Genomic DNA, 27,924 nt, shown 5'->3' with positions numbered 1-27,924 from the left:
ACTCTTATCAAGATAAACTTAAAAAATACATGTAATTCGTGTACTGTTACAAATACACCGGTTGTTATCTATGTGTTTACTTTATTGGATGCGATACAGGTTGCTGGTAAAATAGTTGACTTCTTGAACCAGGCTGGTGCTGCCACTTCTTAGGTAGTACGTTTTTTTTGGCTGGTGGTTCGTTCGATGCAACAGCATCTTGATCTTTGGCTCTTTCCAGCCTGAGGAGTTATGAGGATCACATTTAATTAGTGGGTACAAATATATTCAGTTAAACACATACTAAATGTGCATGTGTGTGTGTGTGTGTGTGTTCGTTCTCTGCTCTGTACAGTGACTACAAGCATCCATGTACATGTGAAGGAAGAATCCTTTAAACAGGTAAACAGGGCCAACAATGAGGTCTACAACCCCTTGCAAAAATTATGGAATCACCGGCTTCGGAGGATGTTCATTCAGTTGTTTAATTTTGTAGAAAAAAAGCAGATCACAGACATGACACAAAACTAAAGTCATTTCAAATGGCAACTTTCTGGCTTTAAGAAACACTATACGAAATCAGGAAAAAAAATTGTGGCAGTCAGTAACGGTTACTTTTTTAGACCAAGCAGAGGGAAAAAAATATGGAATCACTCAATTCTGAGGAAAAAATTATGGAATCATGAAAAACAAAAGAACGCTCCAACACATCACTAGTATTTTGTTGCACCACCTCTGGCTTTTATAACAGCTTGCAGTCTCTGAGGCATGGACTTAATGAGTGACAAACAGTACTCTTCATCAATCTGGCTCCAACTTTCTCTGATTGCTGTTGCCAGATCAGCTTTGCAGGTTGGAGCGTTGTCATGGACCATTTTCTTCAACTTCCACCAAAGATTTTCAATTGGATTAAGATCCGGACTATTTGCAGGCCATGACATTGACCCTGTGTGTCTTTTTGCAAGGAATGTTTTCACAGTTTTTGCTCTATGGCAAGATGCATTATCTTGAAAAAATGATTTCATCATCCCCAAACATCCTTTCAATTGATGGGATAAGAAAAGTGTCCAAAATATCAATGTAAATTTGTGCATTTATTGATGATGTAATGACAGCCATCTCCCCAGTGCCTTTACCTGACATGCAGCCCCATATCATCAATGACTGTGGAAATTTACATGTTCTCTTCAGGCAGTCATCTTTATAAATCTTATTGGAACGGCACCAAACAAAAGTTCCAGCATCATCACCTTGCCCAATGCAGATTTGAGATTCATCACTGAATATGACTTTCATCCAGTCATCCACAGTCCACGATTGCTTTTCCTTAGCCCATTGTAACCTTGTTTTTTTCTGTTTAGGTGTTAATGATGGCTTTCGTTTAGCTTTTCTGTATGTAAATCCCATTTCCTTTAGGTGGTTTCTTACAGTTTGGTCACAGGTGTTGACTCCAGTTTCCTCCCATTCATTTCTCATTTGTTTTGTTGTGCATTTTCAATTTTTGAGACATATTGCTTTAAGTTTTCTGTCTTGACGCTTTGATGTCTTCCTTGGTCTACCAGTATGTTTGCCTTTAACAACCTTCCCATGTTGTTTGTATTTGGTCCAGAGTTTAGACACAGCTGACTGTGAACAACCAACATCTTTTGCAACATTGCGTGATGATTTACTCTCTTTTAAGAGTTTGATAATCCTCTCCTTTGTTTCAATTGACATCTCTCGTGTTGGAGCCATGATTCATGTCAGTCCACTTGGTGCAACAGCTCTCCAAGGTGTGATCACTCCTTTTTAGATGCAGACTAACGAGCAGGTCTGATTTGATGCAGGTGTTAGTTTTGGGGATGAAAATTTACAGGGTGATTCCATAATTTATGCCTCAGAATTGAGTGAGTCCATATTTTTTTCCCTCTGCTTGGTCTAAAAAAGTAACCGTTACTGACTGCCACAATTTTTTTTTTCTTGATTTCTTATAGTGTTTCTTAAAGCCAGAAAGTTGCCATTTGAAATGACTTTAGTTTTGTGTCATTCTGTGATCTGCTTTTTTTCTACAAAATTAAACAACTGAATGAACATCCTCCGAGGCCGGTGATTCCATAATTTTTGCCAGGGGTTGTAAAATAATGCAAAGTATTCTCTTAATGTACCCTGGGAATCAAATTTATGACTGTGAATCAACAATAACACATCAGATGAAACTCTGAGTCGGGATGTTCCGCAACATCGTGAAAGGACTTCCCCCATTTCACCAGGATTTACAGCAGTTGACAACCTTACTCCACCTCGTTGCTGTCACTGTGGATTTCTCATTATTTACGGATTCAAGGTGGAAAAAGCATTTAATTTCCACTTCTCTAGCCAGAGAACCGGCACTTGCCATGTTGTTTACATGCTGGTAGGATGCGAAAGCTGAGAAGTAATTGGTCCAGATGGCTCATGTGGGGTTCAGCTTCTCAGTGAAAATATATTTTTCTTGCATTTATATCTCGCTGTTGTGGAGACTTTTTGACTTGACTTCTTGAAATGTGCTTTTGTATATTTTTAACAAAATGATTGCTTAAAGAAAATTTTGACTGATTTTACTGGAACGGAATGTAAAGAAGGGTTTTTCATCCGATCGTCTGTCACTGAACAATCACTGAAAAAAGCTCCTCTGAGCAGGGTGATATCTGTCACTCATTCTTCTGCTTTTTGCTCCTAATCCTGTGGTTATGACTCACAGACTTTTTCACTTTTTTCGAGAACACACGACTCTTCATGAACATGGTGACTGTGAGACTTGTTCAACCTCCAGCACAGAAACACAAACTCCACCCCTATATGCATTCTGCGCATGCGGAAGTGACAAAATGATAGCGCTGCGTACTATGTGTGAAAGACCCTTAAGTGGGTATAGAAAATGAATGAATGCATGAACAAGCAAACTTAAAATGGCAAAATATTGAGGGGAGTCTGGCATGATGTGTTACAAAAAAACAACAAAACTATCAATTGCTGCACAGTAACTTCAACCGAGTGCGAATGACGATAGATGTAATCAGTTCATAAACATTAAATGAAAACAGAAAGTTTACATGAACACTTTGTCTCATAGTGTTGAAGTGGCTGGCAGCAGCTCTCTGCTGCTCAGATTAAAGCGACTGTACCGAATCATGATCTCTGAACACAAATATGAACTGTGACTTCATATTATAAACTGTGACTTCTGTGTACCGTGACACCCCTATGTGGTTGTGATACAGAATTCTATGTTGCCACTTACTAACACTCAGAAAATACTGTGATTGATTTAATTTGTTGCATTCTTCTAAATGAGTTGTGCAAACATGCATATTGAAATGGGTAATGAGCATGTAGCCTGACTTGTAATATTGGAGATAAAAAGAAGCATTGAGGCTCGTCTCGGTCTATAAAATTGGATTAAATTTTCTTTGAGTCAAGGATAATTTGTTGAAATCATGTCTTTACAGTCTTTACATACTGATGGGCAGTGGTGGTCTTTAGAGGTGTGTCGACTTTAGATCCTCGGCACCCTGCTCCATTGGTTGGTCAAGGTAATAATATTACCTTTCAAGGTTAAAGGATGGTCAGCTAGTAGGTGGTATAATCCATAGAATCCAGCAAAGGTAAGTCTCAGTGAAATCACAACAACAATTGAGGGGGTAGATCCCAAACATCTTTATCCACTGGAGTCTGCTGAATTCCTTGAAAGGACAAACTTTTCAAATTTTGCTTAACTGGAATGACGCAGCAGAACCGTGATTTGCCTGAGGCTGAAGGCTGAGGTGTACGGTTATATTGCTATATGATGACTCTGTCTTCATCATCACAGATCGATATTTACCGCTGTCTGTGGGTGGCATTTAATTTGAGCTTTGTGCACTGTCATGTGGCGTAAGGGTGTGTGTGGAAAATTGCTGCGCCCATTTGTACAGTATGTATTTTATCGCCATTGTGTTGATGGCTTACCTGGCTTGTTTAGTGTCATGATGACATGGCGAGAATGAAGCCCAGGATAGAAACATCCATCTGTCAGCAGAGTACAGGCGTGGCCCCAAGCTGCAGTCCTCTGCAGCCTCTCGTGTCTCTCTCTCTCTCTTCTCCTCTCGTCTTACCCCTCCCTCCGTCCTTCTTGTACAGCACCTGAATAATGACGCAAGTTAATTAGGTGAGGAAGTCAAAGCAAATACTACCTTCCATCGATTACAGGAATCAATGTGTTCACTCTACCTTATCAGCCAAGGCGGTATGCTCACATGTATAAATGGGAATCAGCGTTTCTCTTGTTTTCTGACATGGTGCTGTAAGCACTGATGCTGTTCCTCTTCTCTGCTCGTCCTTTGTGAGTCAACCATAGAAGCGGTTTGCTACTGTGTTCAAGAGAACAGTCTAGTTTTCTGATGATTTTGTTGTGTGCGTGAGTGCATGCACGTATCGCTGTATAGTGATCACGCCATAGACGGAATGTGTATTTCAGCTCTTTTTTTTTGTATATTTTGAAATGTAGAGGTCAAGGCCCCTTTGGAGTTGTGTAATTACTGTGGCTTACATGGAGTAAGCTCCTTCCTTTACATGGTGACAGTCACTTGCCATATTTACTGATATTACTTAGTTATGATTTGATCTCTGTATATTCAGCTCAACTTCCTCTCAGACTCTGAAATACTGCTTCCAGAGCAGAGTTTCACATCCTTTGCACCAAATCCCACAGCTGTTGATGGCAATACATGTGGCATTTTCATTTTTGGTCAACCGAAAGGCCATCACGTTACTGCCAAAGTTCCAGCTGCCCCACAAAGTTCTTTTTGAATGTACCTGCATTTAGATTAGATATTGTCCATGATGTGGCTCAAAACAGAATGGCTCATTTCCATGTCACCTACCGGGCCATTTCTGACAATGGAAAGATTTCTGATTGCCCCCACCACCACCAGTACTGCCTCATGACTCAGTCTACAGTTAAATAATATGGACAACAAACATCAAATATGACAATGGCTTCAAGATAAAAGTTTTTTTTTTTTAAATAAATTAAAATGTTTCTGAAACAAATTAATCAGTACCAATCTGTGCTAATCAAAAAACAGTGCATTCTGCAGAATTGTCTTTGAAGCACAAATATGAAGTTTGTCTTTAAAATCTTGTGAGCTAGTTCTGGCAGACAACTTAATATGTGTACTCATTCATATAATTTCCACACACCTCCCACTAAAACACCTTGTTTACATGATCCTCTATGTCATTCCTTATAAATTTGGGTGGGCTGTCTAAGATGCAACAATTTCCCAGCTCTTCCTCTGCCTGTAAACACGCCGGCTGTCTGTTTGCCACGCCTTCACCCCAGCATCCGCCTGTGGCCTCCAATCAGTGCAGACAATGTGTCTCATCATTACGCTGTCATATATCAAGCAAGCATCGAAGGAGCATGATTATGATCGGAGCCCATCCACCAAACTCAGTTATATGCTGCTGTTGAAATAAATATTTTTCTTCTATGTGAGTTGTCTGACTGAAATGACCTGTAATTACCCCAAAAAAGGTGAACACATGCATAACCAAAAGTGTGGACAAAATTTTTTTTTTTTTTTTTTTTTAATCCACAGTCTGTAGTAGAAGCGTCACCGCCTCACCAAAACGAAAGTCTTACCTCACTGACCAGCAGATGCCAAGTACTAATGTGTATAACTGCTGAAGAAAACGCTTCGGATGTGCATGACATCTGCAGAGCGTCTTGATTTTTATTTCAGCCCCTGTATTAACAGGTTACATCTTGAACACTACGTGAGATACATGCCTCGGGCTTGGTTGAGCCTTGCAGGTGCTGTGAAACATGAAGAGTTTTACGTGAACCATATTTTTCATGTGTGAACTCAGCAGTTCTTAGCAAAATTAGATGATTTGTCTAAAGGTAACTGGCTGTAAAATAGGGATGGATATTGATAAGATTTTATGTACGTATGTATGTATTTATTTATTTATGTATGTTCATTGTTAGTTGGTTTTATATTTTCTGTTGTGTTTCTATTCATGTTCTTTTTATCTCTTTCTCTAAAATTGTATATAATAACTAATGATTAGATTATTAATATATAAACAAAAATAAATTTAAAAAATATTACAATTTGCAATACATTTGACTCTTTTATGACAGACGCTTGACAGCTGCAACTGCTTATTGCTAACTAACATTGAAAATGCCATAGACATGCTAACGTGTTAGCATCGGTCCCGTTTTTAAGTTATAAAATACATCTGTCCACTGTTTCAGAAGACCATAACAGGTCGGTTTAACATAAAAAAAGGTAAATAATACTCACAGCCATATGCTCTTTAGGGTTTTAGCGGGGGAAATTAAGATAAGCGAAAGAAAAAAATGAACCAACGAAGCAATGATCGAAGCACCGCTTCGATCTGCGAATCACTGCTTCGATTGGTTCAAGGTTCAAAGCAAAGCTGCGCTGCAGAAAAGTTGATTACAGACCCACTGCAGGGTCTGTAATCAATGTAGAGAAATTATAATTTTCCTGACAAACACCCCCAAAAACAACGGCCACTCTGAAGGACCGATAAGGGAATCGTTAAGTAAAAAGGTTATTGATGTCGGTGGATCGAATCATTTCTTAACGATACCCGAAAGGAACTGGTTCTTGATACCCATCCCTACTGTAAAAATGGTGATTTGTATTAACAATAAGCCCTTTAATTAGTCAGAGCACACATGGGCTTTGAAAAAGCAGGAACTGTGTATAAAAATGGCTTTAATTTTGAGCAGCTATCGAATATTTTTGGAATCGAATATTCTATCGATTATTTTATCGATTAATCAAGTAATCGGATAAAAAGTACCTTTGTGTTTTTAAACAGTATCAGTAGTGGCAGGGCTCTCCCTAAGCAGTGGCACAATGTTGCTGTGCCATCATGCAGATTTTTAAGTTTAGGGTGTTCCCTCTCTCTGTTTTGCAGGGTTATTAATTTTTTCATATTAAGAGTTTTGGATCTTTTCCAAACCATAAGCTCAGGCAGTCTGTGAAATCTTCAGTGTGCATTCTTTTTTTCCTTCTTATTGCATATTTCATTTGCACTTTTTACTACTGTGATTTATTCAGTGTTTAGTGTATATTTCTACATGCTGTACATAGTGTAGCTCAAACAAAGTCAAATTATTTTTCTGTGGATACTTGCTAAACAACACAGCCTTTGAAAAACGGCTGTGGATTGCAGCGTTTCCACAAAAGCTGCCTGTTGATTAAAAACTCTTACCAAATCTGAATTAAAGCTTTTTTTTTTAAATCATTAAACATGACTCATTTAAAGTGCGCGTCCTTTCGCTTCATCTGCGGAGGTGGAGAACGGCCAGTGGAGCAAAATGTTTTTTTTGTTTTTTTTAACATGTACAAACACACTGCTTCACTTTAAATGCGCAGTAAGTCCATTTCAGACGATTCGCGCGGACCCTTTCCCTTAAAAGGCTTTATTTTACTCAGCGTGTGGCTTTGTAAACTTGTAGCATCGCCTGCTACATTGATTAGCGCTATGGTCGTCTTCTGTGTTTTTTGTGGGAGCGTTACAGTGCCACATATAGATAGGACTGGTCTAGGTCCAACGGTCTCCTTGTACATCTGGAGTTCCGTCAGAAAGGGTACCCATCCTGTGCAAAAAACTTATGCCAATTTAACATTTAGATACATAGGCTGCAAAACAAATTACTGTGACATGATGAAAAAGAACACACCATTGAGTTTGACTCTATAACGGATTTTTTTTTTTTTTTTTAAAGACTATACTGCAATCAAATTTTTCCATGTGAAGGAGGCAAGGCTTCCAGGGAACCTCAGCGATGTTGTGGGGGAACCCTAACGGCAAAAAAAGAACCCAACATGGCTGCACTTGTCTCTTGGTGTTTAGTTTTGTGTAGCTTGAAGACCAAAAATGTGGCCATTTTATGAGACAAAAACACTTCGTAGTATGGTACTTTGGTTGACATTTGTCACTTTTATTTGTTGAAAACGAGGGAATTCCCTAATGTTCAATTAAAAAGAACTGGTCAGCATACATTAAGGACTCTACATAACTCTTCTAAAATATGCAGTTTTAGGAACAATCTTCAATTTTTACCCGAGACTATTGGGTGTTGCGAGGGGCTTGTGTCCGTCTGTCTGTGTGTCTGTGCTCAGCATAGGTCCAGTCCTATTACTGTCAGGGTCTTCAAATTCACAGGGGACATTCTTGGGACACAGACCTTGAACAGATTCAAAGATGGCTAACTTTGACCTATTTTAAGAGGTCAAAAGGTCACATTTTGTTTCCTGTTTTTATGCTCATACGACTGAGGGTGTTTTAGTATTGTTAGATTTGTTGTGGGCTGGGGTGTTTGGCTGGCTTGGTTTTTGTTTTCTGTTTCTCCCACCAGGTGGTATGCATTCAGGACTGAGTGGCTGAGCATTAGGACCTCACCCTGAACACCTGAGGCTTGTTTTCACATGCAGGTCATCAGGACTCACAGCTGTGGTGTATTTTGTCTTGATCAGAGATTGCTGCATTTAAACCTTGAATGCACAGTGTGTGATGGCCAGAGACTCGACCTTGTGAGCAGACGTGTGAGATCGACGTCAGGAGAACAATCTCACCATCACGGACGCAGAGACCACTCCAGGTTTGACGCCACAGTCTGTGAAGGAGGATTGGGTGAGGTCTCACGCTCTTCAGCACACTTCCTGAGGTAATTCGGGTTTTGGTGACTTTTATGAAGTAATTACAGTGGATTTGGTGTCCCTCACACCTTGTGTTAGTGAGCTGTCACGTTATGCTAATTGTCTAATCAGCTTCTGCTGCAGTGGAGATTTGAACTGAGTTGTTCCGTGCCTGCAGGGTGAGAAGCTGATGTATAGATTTAAGCCAGGAAGTGTTTGCTGATTGTGTGCACCTTTGAGTTGTGTGTCTCTGGGTGGAGTTGGACTCACCTCATGTTTTCTTTCTTCACAGACTTGGTTTGTCGCGGCCACCTGGGGGGTGTCGGCGGGGTCCCTGGGTCCGAACTGCTGTGGCTCCGGACCGTTTGCGCTGTTAAGAGCGTGCCGTGTTTCCACCTCACCAGACCGCGGACTTTTTAGTTGTTTAGCACTGCATCTCACTGTTATGTTTATTAAATTCTGTTATCCTTTGAACCGTGCTCTGCTTATTTTATGCTGGGTCCTTTCAAACGCTGGGTCGGTGCTCAGACCGCGTCCGAAACATAACAAGATTTTTATTTGAAATGGAGAGAGCAGGTTATGAGGACAGCAATTCCCATGCTTCAGTATTTTATCAAGCAGTCCCAAAATGAGCTCCGTAATACGGCATAGGGCTCAAAACTGTCTCTGTGAAGCTGCTCAATGATTCATACAAAAAAAAAATCACCCAGATTTTTCTGACTTAATCAGATTTGACAAAGTCCCTTATTTGATAGGTTGGGAGTGGGAAGAAGCACAGAGTGAGTGTTCCGTGTCAGTGGAACTGCATTCTGCTTCTCGTACAACCCCAGTAATGGAAGACAATTTTTTTTTTTTTCATTCTTTCTTTTTTTTTTAATCCACTTGTCTTTCTCTTTGTTGCCTTCCTGTGTAGTGATGCAGCTCTCTGCAGGGACCAGCTGCTCTGTAGCAGCATTCAGAAATAAGAATAGCTGATACAGTGGGTTAAATGATATGATTCATCCACTGTGTTTTTGAAATGTGAGGTAATCTGCTACTACAGTAGTGCACTGCAGCATGATGCACTGTGTGAATATTAATGATGTTTAGTACGTTTTTTTTTTTTTTTTTCCCCCCTGAAATCTGAGTGTCTGGATGAAGGAGAGATGAGTCTGTGTGCATACTGCCTGTGAATGTGCGTTCTTCTCACCAGTAGAGACATTTACAAGACAGGCTTGATCCATTGATCGCATCCCTTTATACTCACTCACTCCATTCCGCCTGCTCCCAGAAATCAGGGGAGTAGGGTTACAGCGCTGCTAAGGTCTACTGGGGCACGTGTGTGTGTCTGTGGAACTGCACGTGCGTGTTTGTGCTTCAGTTGTCTGTTGCTTTTTGGAGTTGATATAAACTATACATATGGATATATTGGCATTTCTCCCTTTAAGATTGTAAATGTGACACATTTCTGTCACTCAACCACTCCTCATGCAGACATGTTTGAAGCCCTGTGGCATACTGCAGTGGGTGACTAAGAATTCATGGATATACTCTGCACTTGGAAAGTATTCACAGCGCTTTTTTTTCCCACAATTTATGTTTCAGCCTTATTCCAAAATGGATGAAATTTATTTTTTTCCCTCAAAACTTTACACACTGGCATTCCATGTCAATTCAATGAATATTTAAGGGCCCTCACGCACTTTGGCTCAGATTTTCTTTAAATTTTAATCAAAGATTCCCAGACTATTCAGAACAACAAATATGAAGTTTGAGGCCTGTAGGCCAGTAGTTTCTGAGATATGGCCAATTTAGTGTGCAGGGATATGCTGTTTTTTTTTTTTTTTAGGCAAAATTATGGCCGTCATTTCTGGCGCCATGTCAAGGTAGAATATCTCAGCAATAATGGACTTAGAGGCCTGAAATTTTCTGTGGCAGTTGTCATGGACACCCAGACCTGGGCTATAGTCAAACAGACACTGACACTAAACTGTGAAGTTTATGTATGCTCAACTATGGAAAACATTACATTGACTATTGCGAGCATCCATGTTTGAGACACTGAAGCATACCATTACACTCAAAGAAGCCTTTCCATTTCTTGGCTCCTTAATGCCAGCTATATTGGCTATGAAATATGTAAATTTGGCATATCTGTGGTAAACAGTATTGTGGGAGAAAACCTCTGAAATCTGAAAAAACATTTGTGGTCGAATTTTATTAGAAGAAAAGCTCATGTGGGCAGTAAATAAAACTCTTCAAACTGACCTCCATTTTGAAGGTATTGATATCTACTTTGTGTTATAAATATGGCCTTCTTTATGAAACTCCTTCGTGCTTAATATAAGCATCCAATTATGGCTACTTTTTGCACTCGCGAATGTATTTCTAATGCTGAAATGACAATTTCCTTTGAATTGTGTGCACACACTGCATTCATATGATTCATGGCACACCCCAGAAAGCTTGCACATAGAGCTGCCGGTTACATGACAAAATCCCAATGGACAAAATCCCAACCCCTTATTACAAAAGTGGACAAAATCCCAGTCTCATCAATAAATATAAATATAAAATATATATGTATAAATATAAAATAACACATATATACATTTAAAATATTTTATTTATAGTTCATCACACACATTTAATTAAGGAGCCAAGAAATGGAGAGGCTTCTTTGAGTGTAATGGTATGCTTCAATGTCTCAAACATGGATGCTCGCAATAGTCAATGTAATATTTTCCATAGGTTGAGCATACATAAATGTCACAGTTTAGGGTCATGTCTGTTGTTTGACTATAGTCCAAGTCTGGGTGTCCAGGACAACTGCTACAGAAAATTTCAGGCTTGCTGAGATATTCTACCTTGAACATGGCTCCAGAAATGACGGCCATAATTTTTGCCTAAAAAACGGCAGACCCCATGCACACTAAATTTGCCATATCTCAGAAACTACTTAGCCTACAGGCCTCAAACTTCAGATTTGTTGTTCTGAATAGTCTGGGATATTTGATTAAAATTTGAAGAAAATCTGAGACAAAGTGTGTGAGGTCCTTGTTGAATTGTCATGGAATGACCCACATTATACCCCATAATGACAATGTGAAAGGTTTTTTAGATTTTCCAAATTTATTAAAAAATAAGAAATCACATTGTACATAAGTATTCACGGCTTTTGCCATGAAGTTCAAAATTGAGCTCAGGTGCATCCCGTATCCACAGCTTGTCCTTGAGATGTTTCTACAGCTTAATTGGAGTCCACCTGGGGGAAATTCCATTATTGGACATGATTTGGAAAGGCACACACTTGTCTACATATAAGGTCCCACAGTTGGCAGTGCATGTCAGAGCACAAACCAAGCATGAAGTCAAAGGAATTGTCTGTAGACCTCTGAGACGGGATTGTCTCAAGGCACAATCTAGGGAAGGATACAGAAAAATTTCTCCTACTTAGAACCCGATGGTCACTCTGTCAGAGCTCCATCATTCCTCTGTGGAGAGAGGAGTAACCTTCCAGAAGGACACCCATCTCTGCAGCAATTCCACCAATCATGTCTGTACTGGTAGAGTGCACAGACGGAAGGCCAATCCTGCGTAAAAGGCACATGGCAGCCCGCCTGCAATTTGTCAAAAGTCACCTGAAGGACTCTCAGACCATGAGAATAAATTCTCTGGTCTGATAGGACAAAGATTGAACTCTTGGACATGACTAAAGCTCACAGCCAAGATATCAGAGTAGCTTCAGCACAAACTCTGTGAAAGTCCTTGAGTGGCCCAGCCAGGAGCCCAGACCTGCATCCAGTTGAAACATCTCTTATCTGAAAATGGCTGTACACCGATGCTCCCCATCCAGCCGGATGGAGCTTGAGAGGTGCTGCAAAGAAGAAGGGGCAAAACTGCTCAAAAATAGTGCGCCAAGCTTGTGGCATCATATTCAAGAAGACCTTGAGGCTGTAATTGCTGCCAAAGGTGCATCAACAAAGTATTGAGCAAAGGGTGTGAATACTTAGGTGACACATGATTTCTTAGTTTTTAATTTTTAATAAATTTGCAATTATTTCTAAGTAAAACTTTTTTCATGTTGTCATTATGGGGTGTTGTGAGTAGATTTTTGAGGAAAATAATGAATTTCATCCATTTTGGAATAAGGTTGTAACATAACAAAATTTGGAAAAAGTGAACCGCTGTGAATACTGTCTGGATGCACTGTATAAAGAGGATTATACATACAGTCAAATTGATTGGTTTAAAAAATCAAACTCAAAACTTAAATTTAAGCATGCAGATACAACTGTCTTATTAAAATCATTAAGTTAGGAGATACTTGTCTCATTGATTTGCAATTGTGTCATTAGGTCAGCTGGTCAGTGAGACACCAGTCTGTCTGCATAACGTTGATGCCGTTTCTGTGGAAGACTGAATCGTGCTTGTTGTGTGGTGTGCTTAATTTTTCATCCTCGTCTGCTTTGAGCGTCGCCTTCAGCTGTGCTTCTTTTCATTCTTCATAAGCTGCTCACATGCAAACCCTAAACCCAAAAATCAGGTTGGAGCACCGCCTGTAGTACGGATGCAGTTAACGTCATGCTCTGATGCTTTATCATCCTGCACTTCTTGTGTCAGCATACATCCTCTTTTTTTATTCTCCTCTCATTCGTGGAACATTACTGTGTCTTCCTCATCACATAAGATGCAGAAGCCTTCTGTGTTTTGAAATTATTTTTTTAAATCGCCTTTTGCTTTTTGGCCCTTTACTTTTAATGATGTACTTCTTGCTGTCTGCTCGGAATCTACTGGCTAGAAGTGACTAGAGCTTGTGGTGTAGCTTTTTTGTGTATTTTTTTTTTTTTTTTGCCATTTGTTAATGAAGGTTGAATATCGGCAGGAGATGCTCTGCATCTTTTCTGTATTTGCTTAGATGTTCTTTCTATTTTTAATTTGCATTGGACATGACGGTGGCTTTACTTACAAATAATGCAGGACTCATTAATAAAGCTGCATTCACGCTGGTAGTGTGCGGCAGATGGTAAACTGGATGTTTGTGTCTTTTGAATAAGACGATAATCCATTTTGTTAACTCAAGAACAGCAATAATGTTCTTTATTACATGAAGATATGTCACTAAAAGTCAGTGTGAGATCTATGTTGCGTTGCACTGAATGCTAAAATTGTATTATTCATTTTTAGTCAAAACAAATGTACAACTTCACAAAAACAAACAACAACAAAAACTTTAGTCAACTAGAAGCACTCAGAGAGTGCAAACCTCCGCCAAGGCCATGGGGTCACTGATGCCATAACATCTACACGCCGTGGAATCATTGAACCTAAAAAAGTCTAACAATGATGTTTGCGCAGTAGTAAAAAAAGTTTCATCTGCTGTGACTGGATAGCATGTATCCTTAGCGCTTGGCATCAGTTTATTGCAACTTGCACCTTTCCCAGAAGCTACTGTCATCTGAGCACTGATATTGATATTGCATGTGCTTATAGACAAAAACAAATAAGAGACCAAATTCAATTTATTATTCAACTAAACTGCAATATATGAATTTTTTAACATTTATGAAACACTTCTCTAAACAAGGCCATAGGGTCACTGACCCTAAAGAGATTCCCTCCTTGGCACAGTGATCTATTCAACAATTAAGTGTTACAACTAAAACTATGATACTACACTTTTCTTTCCTTTATATTGACATCCTTGACCATGAAAACATACCACTAGAACTTGGAACTCACTTTTATGTCTTTATTAGTTCAAAAGTTATTGTATAAAAACGATTTTTCGGTAATGGCGGTTTCTTCGGATGTAGCTCCATAACATTTGAAGCTACATCAAATCTGATGACACCTTACTGAATCAGTACAGATTCAGCTACAATTTGGTGTTAGTTGTGCATCTCTAGCTTCATTTGTCACCTCACACTGACACATTTGTATTTTCCCTATATTTTTGCATATTCTGGATCACCAGATCCGGAATCCGGATCCGATCATCACCAAACTTTGTTGTTTGATAGAACATTTGACTATGTTACACCCTAATTTTTTTTTCAAGCCTTTCTGCCTTGTTTTTGTGGAGTTAGAAACTAGAATGTCAAAATTCCCCCTATCCCGCAATGGTGAAGAATCCTTTAAAAAATTCCTGGATCCGGATCACCACTAAAATTGAATCACTTGTTCCTCTTGTCATTTACAACCACTCCACAAAATTTCATCAAAATCCATTCAAACGTTTTGAGTTATCCTGCTGACAGACAGACAGACGCAACCGAAAACATAACCTCCTTGGTGGAGGTAACAATGAACAACTGAATAGCATTGCTGCATTACTGTTTGTTGTTCAAGGTGATTCTGCTGTTTTGCCACCAGCAGAGACGTGCGCTTGTTTTCCAGAGCAGGAGGGGTTCCTGGTTACAAGAGTCACATAGAGTTGCATCAGAAATCAGGAAAGGCATCTGGCATTCAAACCCCCCCCCCCCAAAAAAGAAAAATACACAAAAACCCTGCCATAAATACATGCAGATCCATCTCTTATCTGGGTGTGGTGACCCTGATGCTGTTTTGCCCACGAAAATGTGAAAGCAGCGCAATACCTGCCAGGTTGCCCGGGCGGGGCAATCTGGACCGTGCAAAAGGCAGTTTTTGAACTTGTCTTGCGACAATTTCTTGGAGCAAATGTTAGTTTGGTATTTTTAAATCTGAATGAAAAATGTTTTTACAGTCAAAATCAAGATGCAAAAAAGTTTTAATCCTGCAAATTGATTAATCTGTTGGTTTTAGACAGCAGCAGGGAAGAAAACGGTGAATGATCAGCATCACCTTGTAGTCATCATTACAAGTGATGTCATTTGCATTCTCCTGTATTTATAGGTACTACTATGGTTTGATTAGTGCTCATGCTTTTCCATTGGACTGACTATGTAGGTGATGATTCCTGAGCAGCTGCAGAGATGCTGTCTGGAATGCAGATTCAAGTGCTACCTGCTTTGAATAGTAAACGGTTGACACTGGTGCAAATTCCACACAAGACTGCTATAATGATGTGTTTCATGAAACTGAGCCTCTTTAGAAAAAAAAAACTCATACCCTGCACAGGGTAATGACTCTCTTCTGCACTGCATGGATATGTGCAATCATCGATCAAGAGGGTCTGGGTCCATTTGGCACCTGATCCACTATTTGAGAGGTAATACTGCGGTGCAGTGCCTGACAGCAGCACTGCCCAAGTCCTCGAGGCAAATGAGATGGACTGTAAGTAAGGCTGCAACAAATGATGGTTTTTTGGATCATTCTTTGGAAGACTCCCTCAGGGAAATTGAGGGTTCCAGCAGCATTGTATATAGCAGCACACATCGTATCAAAAGTGAAAGTAAAAGACAGTTTTCAAAATGAAATATAAATACACAACTACCAGAAATAGTACTCACTACTGGTTTACTGGCTACTACTGTTCCTCTCCTTCCCGTCCTCTGTCTTCCTGTTACTCCTTCTCCTACCCGAGTGAGGAGTGTAAAGTCTCATGTCTGAGGGACAAAGGAGTTTTTCAGTCTGTTGGTCCTGCACTTGGGAAGGAGCAGTCTGTGGCTGAAGAGGCTCCTCTGGTGTGCAAGGGTGACTGGCATCATCCATAATGTCCAGCAGTTTGTGCAGTGTCCTCTACTCTGCCACCGTTGCCAGAGAGGCTATCTTCATGCCAGCCAACAGAGCCAGCCTGCCTGATCAGTTTGTCTAGCCTCGACGTGTCCTTCTTGGATGTGCTAGTTTATCGTCCACCCCGGTGCCCTGGGGTGCGCCAGTGCAGTGCTGCTGATCAGTGTCAGACGAGGTGTCCCTCAGCCTGAAATACTGCGGCCTGTCGGTGAGGTAGCTGGAGATCCAAGTGACCAGGCAGGGGTCACTCGCATCCTGTTCCACGTTGTCCTGAAGCACAAGGGCGGATGGTGTGTTGAATGCACTTGAGAAGTCCAGGAAGAGAATCCTCACTGTGTCGCTTCCCATATTCAGGTGCGAGTGGACTCGGGATAGCAGATAGAGGATGACGTCCTCCACCCAACACCTGCCTGATGTGCAAACTGCAGACAGTCCTGGGTGTGTTGCACCTGGGGTTTGAGGAAGCTGAGGAAGAGGAATATTAATCTGTTGATTATTTTTTTTAAATGAATCTATTGATTTTTCTGACTAGTCCGATTAATCCTTTGGTCAACAGTAAGTCATAGCCATAAATTCTGCTGGCATACCTGCTGGCAGGTCTAGTTTTATTTATTTATTTGTGGATCCCCTGACTCTCATTTACTTGCACTTTAAAGCTACAGTGTGTAGGATTTAAGGATGGTTATGAACAAAATTAAAGTCTGTTTTAAGTGTATAATTATTGAATCTAAGTATTTTCATAAGCTTAGGATGAGGCCTTCATATCTACATGGGAGCGGGCCCCCTCGGAGGCGCCTGCACTGCCATGTTAATACAGTTACAAAAGAGACATACTTGCTTCACCATTCACATTGTGCAACATGGCTGTAAAATGAAGAGAAATCTGTGGATGCTCCGCTATGCACCGTCTGCTGCTTGCCTGTGCTGGCCGACATGTTTGAGACCTACACACTCTAGCTTAATACTATGCACACATTTCTAATTACAGCTAATAATTGATGGTGAAAATGTTTGCTGGCTCATTCTGCATTTCTGTTGGTTCTGTGCTTGATTGTCTCAGTCACAAATCATGCAGGACATATCATTGAAGTGTGTGTGTTCAGATGTTAATTTAAATCATCTCTCTTGTGTGTGCATTTTCCCTCTGCTGACTCTGCATCTTGTAATCGGTCCCCGCTGCTGTGTGATCAGCCAGGACAGCGCGGTGTGACAATCATACCACTTGTGTTGTCATCGTCTAAAATGATGATTTAGTGCAAAATTATTTCTAACTTGTTCTCCAATGATCATCACAAGGTCATATGGAACTTCAATAATGATCTTCATAAGAAGCTGCTGACATATTTCAACATTGGTGATACACAAACAGTAGCTTCTGTTGATTGTAATGTTTCTTGTTTGAAAATGGATCAAGCTGTGTGACCTCATAATTTTGTTTGTTCTCTTTTACAGCTCAAACTTGAAGATCGATCTATTGTTATTAGAGACGTCGCGGCGAAACAATTCTAATGTAAGTAGACTCTTCAGCTTTTTTTTTTCCCCTCTGCTCTCCTTTGTCTTGGTACTTAATGTTTTTTTATTTATTATTATTTAGAGTCACAACTCACCTAACCTGCATGTCTTTGGGGTGGGATGATAGCCGGAGTACTGGAGAAAACCCATGCAAACACAGAGAGAACATCCAAACTACACCAGAAAGGACCAGGTGGGAAGTGATCCCACACCCTTGTTGCTGTGAGACAACAGTGCCAACAACTCATCTAGTATGCCACCCAATTATTATTTATAATAATAATTCATAATGATGATTATGATGTGTGATTTTTCATTATATGTCATACCAAATGATAAGTCGCAGGACCTCCCAATAAGTTAACAAAACCCATGACTTATACTACGAAAAATACAGCACATGCTTTCAAATAGCATCCATCCATTTTTCTATACCCACTTACTTCAATTTTAGGGTCAGGGGGGTCTGACACAGGATGCCAGTACTTTCAAAGAACAATGAACATTTCGTTATCTAGACTATTCAGCATTGGACTTGAAATGTAAAGTGGAGGGGGTGGGATCTTAAATCAGTGATTTAGATTTCAGAATTGTGGTATAGACTGTTACCTCAATCCCTGAATTAATGGCTATTTTCTACATATAATGGGTTATGCAAAGTGGAATAAAATCATTCAGGATTTGTCATGCAACTTGGGCCAGTTTTTAAGTTAGTTAAATATGAGGCAGATTTCATTGTTTTGTGTTACATTTTGTGCCTTTTGATGTTATGCATAGGTCGTAAATACTGTTTAACAGGTTGAAAACACTATGTTGGATGGGCACAGCATTTGCTTCAGTGTTCAAAACAATACAGCAGCTTAATGCCTGGTTCACACGGCAAGATTATGCCAATTTCGGTCCTGATCTTCCCCTTCTGACAATCTTAAGGACGTCCCGAATATTGTGACGGTTCTAAAGATAATCTCATACGATATTCCTGCCGTGTGCGGTGCGTTAAGAGCGGTGTAGTCTGCCTGGAAGGACGTCAGGACCCCTCAGACCGCAAATCGGGGATATTCAACATGTTGGATTGTCTTGGCCCAGTATCCCAGAGTGTGTGGTGTCCCCCAACCACAAACGAGCACGCAGCCTGCTGAATGTGACGTGTAGCCAATCACAAAGCGGAGTGATGGACGCATGGAGCGGAATCCAAAATCAAGATAGCTGTTATGGCACACCAGAAAGTCCGTGGTCGCGTTGTCTCCACTCCTTTAACCAACACCTTTTCTTTTGTCTTTTTGTATTGTTTGATTTCTCCATTAGAAATAGTCCACAAACTAGCTCTGTTGCTTCTTCCTCGTCCACCATGTTTGTTTACTCTGAAGTCACTTTTAATCTCGAGAGATTTTGCGAGATTACCTGTCTGACCTGGGAATGTTCGTGTGTGAAATCTGTCATGTGTGGTGTGTTGTCTTTACCGTGTGGCTCCACACCACACACTGTACGACCAAAACTGTCAGTTCTATGATATATATATATTTTTTAATCTCTGTGTGTGTTCTGTCAGGTATTGGACACCTACAGACAATTTTAAAATGTGTTTACTGTGTGAACCAGGCGTTAAGGTAGTGAGGCAGAGAGCCTTTTCTGAAATGTTTATGAATTGGATTACTCTTTCCATTTCTGAGGTATTAGCATCAAGTTGTCTGGCCTCGCTTGGGACATGTGAGGCTCGTTTTGAGCAGTTTTCTTCTTAACAGTGGATCCCGGTGATGAAAAATAGGAAGGTCCTTGTAGCATTGTGGTCTAGGCATTTCTAAAGTACAATTCAGCTGGCGGTGTTGAGTTTGCTTGGAGAAAGTCGCTGATTTATTTGAGGCCTGGAGCGGAGAAAAGTCTCATGCGTCCATCTTGATCTGGATCATGTGACCCTCCCCTCTAATGTTGGTTTTTAAGACAGTCTATAAATGTTTATTAACTGTTGAGACTTGCTCATATTAGTATCACTGATATGAAAAGCTTAATGGTGATGTTTATGTTGGAAGTGTAGATTCTTGTTGTAAATGATTCAGGTTTGCAGGAAACTGCTTCACGTCATATATTTCCTTCACCTTATGAAATGTTAATACATCAGTCGAGAGGGAGATTATTTCAGATCTCTGTCTCAGTGCACATACAGTATGAATGGAAACACCTCGGTTCTAATAAGCTGCCGGCTGCATGCGGACTGATCTTGACACAAGAAACAAACAGCGAGTTTGTTTCCTTGTGTCAGGATCACTTCAGGTCCATCAAGGGAAAAACAAAATGTCCAACATGGAGAGATTTTGAGTATTCCTTTAACAGCTAAAGTTGCTGGTGATATGTGTGTGAGTGAGTGATTTTCCGTTTGTTTTGTGTTTGTGATGTGAAGATACCATTGGTAGGAGTGCTTTTAATATCTTATCATGCAGCCTGTCTCACAAGGGATTTTCTCTGCTGTTGGATACTGTAGTGCCTTTGTTGCTATGGTACTGTAGTATTTTTTATTTTCTCTGTGTTGGGGGTAGGTTGGACTGGGGATAATTGGGAATAATTAGAATGAAATAAGATGGACCATTGAAATGAAGTCTGTCCGAGCGTGGGTTAGTCACGTTTTGAGAACTCTAGATTTCCCTCTTGACCCTTTCATACATAGTACACCCCGTACTATATTATACACAGACATAAATGTGGCATCCAGGCATATGACCTTGGGCCAGATGTTAAACATCATCCAAGATAATTGCAGGGAACCCACCACCTGAACCCACATTGACACTTTCTTTCCAAGTATCACTTCTACACCTTACATTTGTATTGAACACTTTTTGGAAATCACGCATCCTGACTCCCTTGACCTCATGGTATTTGACTTTGGAAATGTTTACTTTCACTTTTATTCACACATTTTGGTCTGAAGTAATAATTACACTTCACAGTACACATGCACTTCAGTTTCAGCAGCGATCTGTATTCTTTACTGAAATTGCCTGTCTGGCATATCATTCCATAGAAACTCATGTTTTCAGTGCCCACAATGATAATGTATATTACTCACATAGCATATCAGTATACTTCATATCAAGTCCAGGGTTCTCAGCAGGATTTTTTTCTCAGCGTAAGGGATGGAAAAATCACATTAAGAAGCCAGGGGTTCAGGGGATGCTTAGGCTTCGACCCCCACTGAAGCTTTTGCTTTATGGGCTTACAAAGGGCCTTCTTTGCTGCGCGGCTCTGTGCTGAGTTAGTTAGATTAAGTTAGTTAGTTTAAATAAAATGACACCTTTCCAAACATTGTAATACAGACAATAAACTACAATCGACTAAAACGTTTTTTCCTCCCAAAATGAGAGTTCTGCATTCTTTATGAATTACATCCTGACGTGCAGCACTGCTGGCTGCAAGAGTTCGGCTCAGATGTATAGAAAGACATTCATGCCAATAATTCCTGAAAGGAAATGCTTTTGACAAAAACTTCAGATTTTGTTTATTTCAATTTATGTCCAGAGATCAAGGATCCACCATGTAGAGCAGGGGTGGGCAACCTGTTCCAGAAAGAGCCAAGAGGGTGCAGGTTTTCTTTGCAGCCACTGACTCCACCAGGTGATTTTACTGATTATCACTTTGAGCAGATGGAATCAGTTAATCATAATCTTAATCTTAATCAGTTTAAAATAAGTTGCCTCCATGCATGTTGTCCATCCGTTGCTGCCCTGCCAGCTTCCATCACTCCTTACAAAGTCATCTTCCAAAGGGAATTTAATTAATTGCAGTGAGAGCAATAAGGATTAGATGGAGCTCACCAACACAACTGAATCACCTCAGAACGGCCATCAACATGCCCTCTGATGCTGTGGAAGAACAATAATTTGCTTTGAATTTAGGAAACCCTGTAACTAAAAAAGGATAGCTTTCTATGTCAGAATCCTTGGAAAAATAAAGAGATGTCATAATGTTGAGAAATTGGCAAAATACTAAATAATTGTGCTTTTTTATGTCATTGTTTGTACTAGTATACCACCATTAACAACATATCAAGCCAGTTTTGTTGCAGTTGAATAGTTTTCTTGGCACAAGCTTGCAGATGTTGATTTACACATAAACTTCAAAAATATTTGACATTAATAATAGGCTAAGTGTCAGCACTGAGGCCTAACTCTTATCAAGATAAACTTAAAAAATACATGTAATTCGTGTACTGTTACAATACACCGGTTGTTATCTATGTGTTTACTTTATTGGATGCGATACAGGTTGCTGGTAAAATAGTTGACTTCTTGAACCAGGCTGGTGCTGCCACTTCTTTAGGTAGTACGTTTTTTTTTGGCTGGTGGTTCGTTCGATGCAACAGCATCTTGATCTTTGGCTCTTTCCAGCCTGAGGAGTTATGAGGATCACATTTAATTAGTGGGTACAAATATATTCAGTTAAACACATACTAAATGTGCATGTGTGTGTGTGTGTGTGTGTGTGTGTTCGTTCTCTGCTCTGTACAGTGACTACAAGCATCCATGTACATGTGAAGGAAGAATCCTTTAAACAGGTAAACAGGGCCAACAATGAGGTCTACAACCCCTTGCAAAAATTATTGGAATCACCGGCTTCGGAGGATGTTCATTCAGTTGTTTAATTTTGTAGAAAAAAGCAGATCACAGACATGACACAAAACTAAAGTCATTTCAATGGCAACTTTCTGGCTTTAAGAAACACATATACGAAATCAGGAAAAAAAATTGTGGCACAGTCAGTAACGGTTACTTTTTTTTAGACCAAGCAGAGGGAAAAAAAATATGGAATCACTCAATTCTGAGGAAAAAATTATGGAATCATGAAAAACAAAAGAACGCTCCAACACATCACTAGTATTTTGTTGCACCACCTCTGGCTTTTATAACAGCTTGCAGTCTCTGAGGCATGGACTTAATGAGTGACAAACAGTACTCTTCATCAATCTGGGCCTCCAACTTTCTCTGATTGCTGTTGCCAGATCAGCTTTGCAGGTTGGAGCGTTGTCATGGACCATTTTCTTCAACTTCCACCAAAGATTTTCAATTGGATTAAGATCCGGACTATTTGCAGGCCATGACATTGACCCTGTGTGTCTTTTTGCAAGGAATGTTTTCACAGTTTTTGCTCTATGGCAAGATGCATTATCTTGAAAAAATGATTTCATCATCCCCAAACATCCTTTCAATTGATGGGATAAGAAAAGTGTCCAAATATCAATGTAAATTTGTGCATTTATTGATGATGTAATGACAGCCATCTCCCCAGTGCCTTTACCTGACATGCAGCCCCATATCATCAATGACTGTGGAAATTTACATGTTCTCTTCAGGCAGTCATCTTTATAAATCTTATTGGAACGGACACCAAACAAAAGTTCCAGCATCATCACCTTGCCCAATGCAGATTTGAGATTCATCACTGAATATGACTTTCATCCAGTCATCCACAGTCCACGATTGCTTTTCCTTAGCCCATTGTAACCTTGTTTTTTTCTGTTTAGGTGTTAATGATGGCTTTCGTTTAGCTTTTCTGTATGTAAAATCCCATTGCCTTTAGGTGGTTTCTTACAGTTTGGTCACAGGTGTTGACTCCAGTTTCCTCCCATTCATTCTCATTTGTTTTGTTGTGCATTTCAATTTTTGAGACATATTGCTTTAAGTTTTCTGTCTTGACGCTTTGATGTCTTCCTTGGTCTACCAGTATGTTGCCTTTAACAACCTTCCCATGTTGTTGTATTTGGTCCAGAGTTTAGGACACAGCGTGACTGTGAACAACCAACATCTTTTGCAACATTGCGTGATGATTTACTCTCTTTAAGAGTTTGATAATCCTCTCCTTTGTTTCAATTGACATCTCTCGTGTTGGAGCCATGATTCATGTCAGTCCACTTGGTGCAACAGCTCTCCCAAGGTGTGATTCACTCCTTTTTAGATGCAGACTAACGAGCAGGTCTGATTTGATGCAGGTGTTAGTTTTGGGGATGACAAATTTACGGGTGATTCCATAATTTATGCCTCAGAATTGAGTGAGTCCATATTTTTTCCCTCTGCTTGGTCTAAAAAAGTAACCGTACTGACTGCCCACAATTTTTTTTTTCTTTGATTTCTTATAGTGTTTCTTAAAGCCAGAAAGTTGCCATTTTGAAATGACTTTAGTTTTGTGTCATTCTGTGATCTGCTTTTTTTCTACAAAATTAAACAACTGAATGAACATCCTCCGAGGCCGGTGATTCCATAATTTTTGCCAGGGGTTGTAAAATAATGCAAAGTATTCTCTTAATGTACCATGGAATCAAATTTATGACTGTGAATCAACCAATAACACATCAGATGAAACTCTGAGTCGGGATGTTCCGCAACATCGTGAAAGGACTTCCCCCCCATTTCACCAGGATTTACAGCAGTTGACAACCTTACTCCACCTCGTTGCTGTCACTGTGGATTTCTCCATATTTACGGATTCCAAGGTGGAAAAAAGCATTTACTTTCCACTTCTCTAGCAGAGAAACCGGCACTTGCCATGTTGTTTACATGCTGGTAGGATGCGAAAGCTGAGAAGTAATTGGTCCAGATGGCTCATGTGGGGTTCAGCTTCTCAGTGAAATATATTTTCTTTGCATTTATATCTCGCTGTTGTGGAGACTTTTTGGACTTGACTTCTTGAAATGTGCTTTTGTATATTTTTAACAAAATGATTGCTTAAAGAAAATTTTGACTGATTTTACTGGAACGGAATGTAAAGAAGGGTTTTTCACCGATCGTCTGTCACTGAACAATCACTGAAAAAAGCTCCTCCTGAGCAGGGTGATATCTGTCACTCATTCTTCTGCTTTTTGCTCCTAATCCTGTGGTTATGACTCACAGACTTTTTCACTTTTTTCGAGAACACACGACTCTTCAATGAACATGGTGACTGTGAGACTTGTTCAACCTCCAGCACAGAAACACAAACTCCACCCCTATATGCATTCTGCGCATGCGGAAGTGACAAAATGATAGCGCTGCGTACTATGTGTGAAAGACCCTTAAGTGGGTATAGAAAATGAATGAATGCATGAACAAGCAAACTTAAAATGGCAAAATATTGAGGGGAGTCTGGCATGATGTGTTACAAAAAACAACAAAACTATCAATTGCTGCCACAGTAACTTCAACCGAGTGCGAATGACGATAGATGTACTCAGTTCATAAACATTAAATGAAAACAGAAGTTTACATGAAACACTTTGTCTCATAGTGTTGAAGTGGCTGGCAGCAGCTCTCTGCTGCTCAGATTAAAGCGACTGTACCGAATCATGATCTCTGAACACAAATATGAACTGTGACTTCATATTATAAACTGTGACTTCTGTGTACCGTGACACCCCTATGTGGTTGTGATACAGAATTCTATGTTGCCACTTACTAACACTCAGAAAATACTGTGATTGATTTAATTTGTTGCATTCTTCTAATGAGTTGTGCAAACATGCATATTGAAATGGGTAATGAGCATGTAGCCTGACTTGTAATATTGGAGATAAAAAGAAGCATTGAGGCTCGTCTCGGTCTATAAAATTGGATTAAATTTTCTTTGAGTCAGGATAATTGTTGAAATCATGTCTTTACAGTCTTTACATACTGATGGCAGTGGTGGTCTTTAGAGGTGTGTCGACTTTAGATCCTCGGCACCCTGCTCCATTGGTTGGTCAAGGTAATAATATTACCTTTCAAGGTTAAAGGATGGTCAGCTAGTAGGTGGTATAATCCATAGAATCCAGCAAAGGTAAGTCTCAGTGAAATCACAACAACAATTGAGGGGGTAGATCCCAAACATCTTTATCCACTGGAGTCTGCTGAATTCCTTGAAAGGACAAACTTTTCAAATTTTGCTTAACTGGAATGACGCAGCAGAACCGTGATTTGCCTGAGGCTGAAGGCTGAGGTGTACGGTTATATTGCTATATGATGACTCTGTCTTCATCATCACAGATCGATATTTACCGCTGTCTGTGGGTGGCATTTAATTTGAGCTTTGTGCACTGTCATGTGGCGTAAGGGTGTGTGTGGAAAATTGCTGCGCCCATTTGTACAGTATGTATTTTATCGCCATTGGTTGATGGCTTACCTGGCTTGTTTAGTGTCATGATGACATGGCGAGAATGAAGCCCAGGATAGAAACATCCATCTGTCAGCAGAGTACAGGCGTGGCCCCAAGCTGCAGTCCTCTGCAGCCTCTCGTGTCTCTCTCTCTCTCTTCTCCTCTCGTCTTACCCCTCCCTCCGTCCTTCTTGTACAGCACCTGAATAATGACGCAAGTTAATTAGGTGAGGAAGTCAAAGCAAATACTACCTTCCATCGATTACAGGAATCAATGTGTTCACTCTACCTTATCAGCCAAGGCGGTATGCTCACATGTATAAATGGGAATCAGCGTTTCTCTTGTTTTCTGACATGGTGCTGTAAGCAGTGATGCTGTTCCTCTTCTCTGCTCGTCCTTTGTGAGTCAACCATAGAAGCGGTTTGCTACTGTGTTCAAGAGAACAGTCTAGTTTTCTGATGATTTTGTTGTGTGCGTGAGTGCATGCACGTATCGCTGTATAGTGATCACGCCATAGACGGAATGTGTATTTCAGCTCTTTTTTTTTGTATATTTTGAAATGTAGAGGTCAAGGCCCCTTTGGAGTTGTGTAATTACTGTGGCTTACATGGAGTAAGCTCCTTCCTTTACATGGTGACAGTCACTTGCCATATTTACTGATATTACTTAGTTATGATTTGATCTCTGTATATTCAGCTCAACTTCCTCTCAGACTCTGAAATACTGCTTCCAGAGCAGAGTTTCACATCCTTTGCACCAAATCCCACAGCTGTTGATGGCAATACATGTGGCATTTTCATTTTTGGTCAACCGAAAGGCCATCACGTTACTGCCAAAGTTCCCAGCTGCCCCACAAAGTTCTTTTTGAATGTACCTGCATTTAGATTAGATATTGTCCATGATGTGGCTCAAAACAGAATGGCTCATTTCCATGTCACCTACCGGGCCATTCTTGACAATGGAAAGATTTCTGATTGCCCCCACCACCACCAGTACTGCCTCATGACTCAGTCTACAGTTAAATAATATGGACAACAAACATCAAATATGACAATGGCTTCAAGATAAAAGTTTTTTTTTTTTAAATAAATTAAAATGTTTCTGAAACAAATTAATCAGTACCAATCTGTGCTAATCAAAAAACAGTGCATTCTGCAGAATTGTCTTTGAAGCACAAATATGAAGTTTGTCTTTAAAATCTTGTGAGCTAGTTCTGGCAGACAACTTAATATGTGTACTCATTCATATAATTTCCACACACCTCCACTAAAACACCTTGTTTACATGATCCTCTATGTCATTCCTTATAAATTTGGGTGGGCTGTCTAAGATGCAACAATTTCCCAGCTCTTCCTCTGCCTGTAAACACGCCGGCTGTCTGTTTGCCACGCCTTCACCCCAGCATCCGCCTGTGGCCTCCAATCAGTGCAGACAATGTGTCCTCATCATTACGCTGTCATATATCAAGCAAGCATCGAAGGAGCATGATTATGATCGGAGCCCATCCACCAAACTCAGTTATATGCTGCTGTTGAAATAAATATTTTTCTTCTATGTGAGTTGTCTGACTGAAATGACCTGTAATTACCCCAAAAAAAGGTGAACACATGCATAACCAAAAGTGTGGACAAAATTTTTTTTTTTTTTTTTTTTAATCCACAGTCTGTAGTAGAAGCGTCACCGCCTCACCAAAACGAAAGTCTACCTCACTGACCAGCAGATGCCAAGTACTAATGTGTATAACTGCTGAAGAAAACGCTTCGGATGTGCATGACATCTGCAGAGCGTCTTGATTTTTATTTCAGCCCCTGTATTAACAGGTTACATCTTGAACACTACGTGAGATACATGCCTCGGGCTTGGTTGAGCCTTGCAGGTGCTGTGAAACATGAAGAGTTTTACGTGAACCATATTTTTCATGTGTGAACTCAGCAGTTCTTAGCAAAATTAGATGATTTGTCTAAAGGTAACTGGCTGTAAAATAGGGATGGATATTGATAAGATTTTATGTACGTATGTA

The 27,924-nt window shown here is 40.1% G+C and overlaps 1 protein-coding gene and 1 long non-coding RNA gene across 2 annotated transcripts in view; one reads left to right on the top strand and one right to left on the bottom strand.

Moving 5' to 3' along the window:
* The window catches only part of LOC117527148 ((E3-independent) E2 ubiquitin-conjugating enzyme UBE2O), a 99,041-nt gene that overhangs the window by 11,711 nt on the left and 59,406 nt on the right, over positions 1-27,924 (top strand). The window lies entirely within an intron of this gene.
* Positions 20,290-26,206, bottom strand: LOC117527149. The gene is made up of 3 exons (XR_004565451.1): positions 25,932-26,206; positions 21,963-21,968; positions 20,290-20,300 (listed from the first exon to the last, which is right to left on the bottom strand). It is a non-coding gene; the product is annotated as an uncharacterized LOC117527149 (long non-coding RNA).

The sequence above is a fragment of the Thalassophryne amazonica genome, chromosome 15 (genome assembly GCF_902500255.1).
Source record: "Thalassophryne amazonica chromosome 15, fThaAma1.1, whole genome shotgun sequence".
Classification (NCBI taxonomy): domain Eukaryota; kingdom Metazoa; phylum Chordata; class Actinopteri; order Batrachoidiformes; family Batrachoididae; genus Thalassophryne; species Thalassophryne amazonica.
The sequence above is the reverse complement of the archived record's forward strand: the minus strand, read 5'-3'. Positions and strand labels throughout refer to the sequence as shown.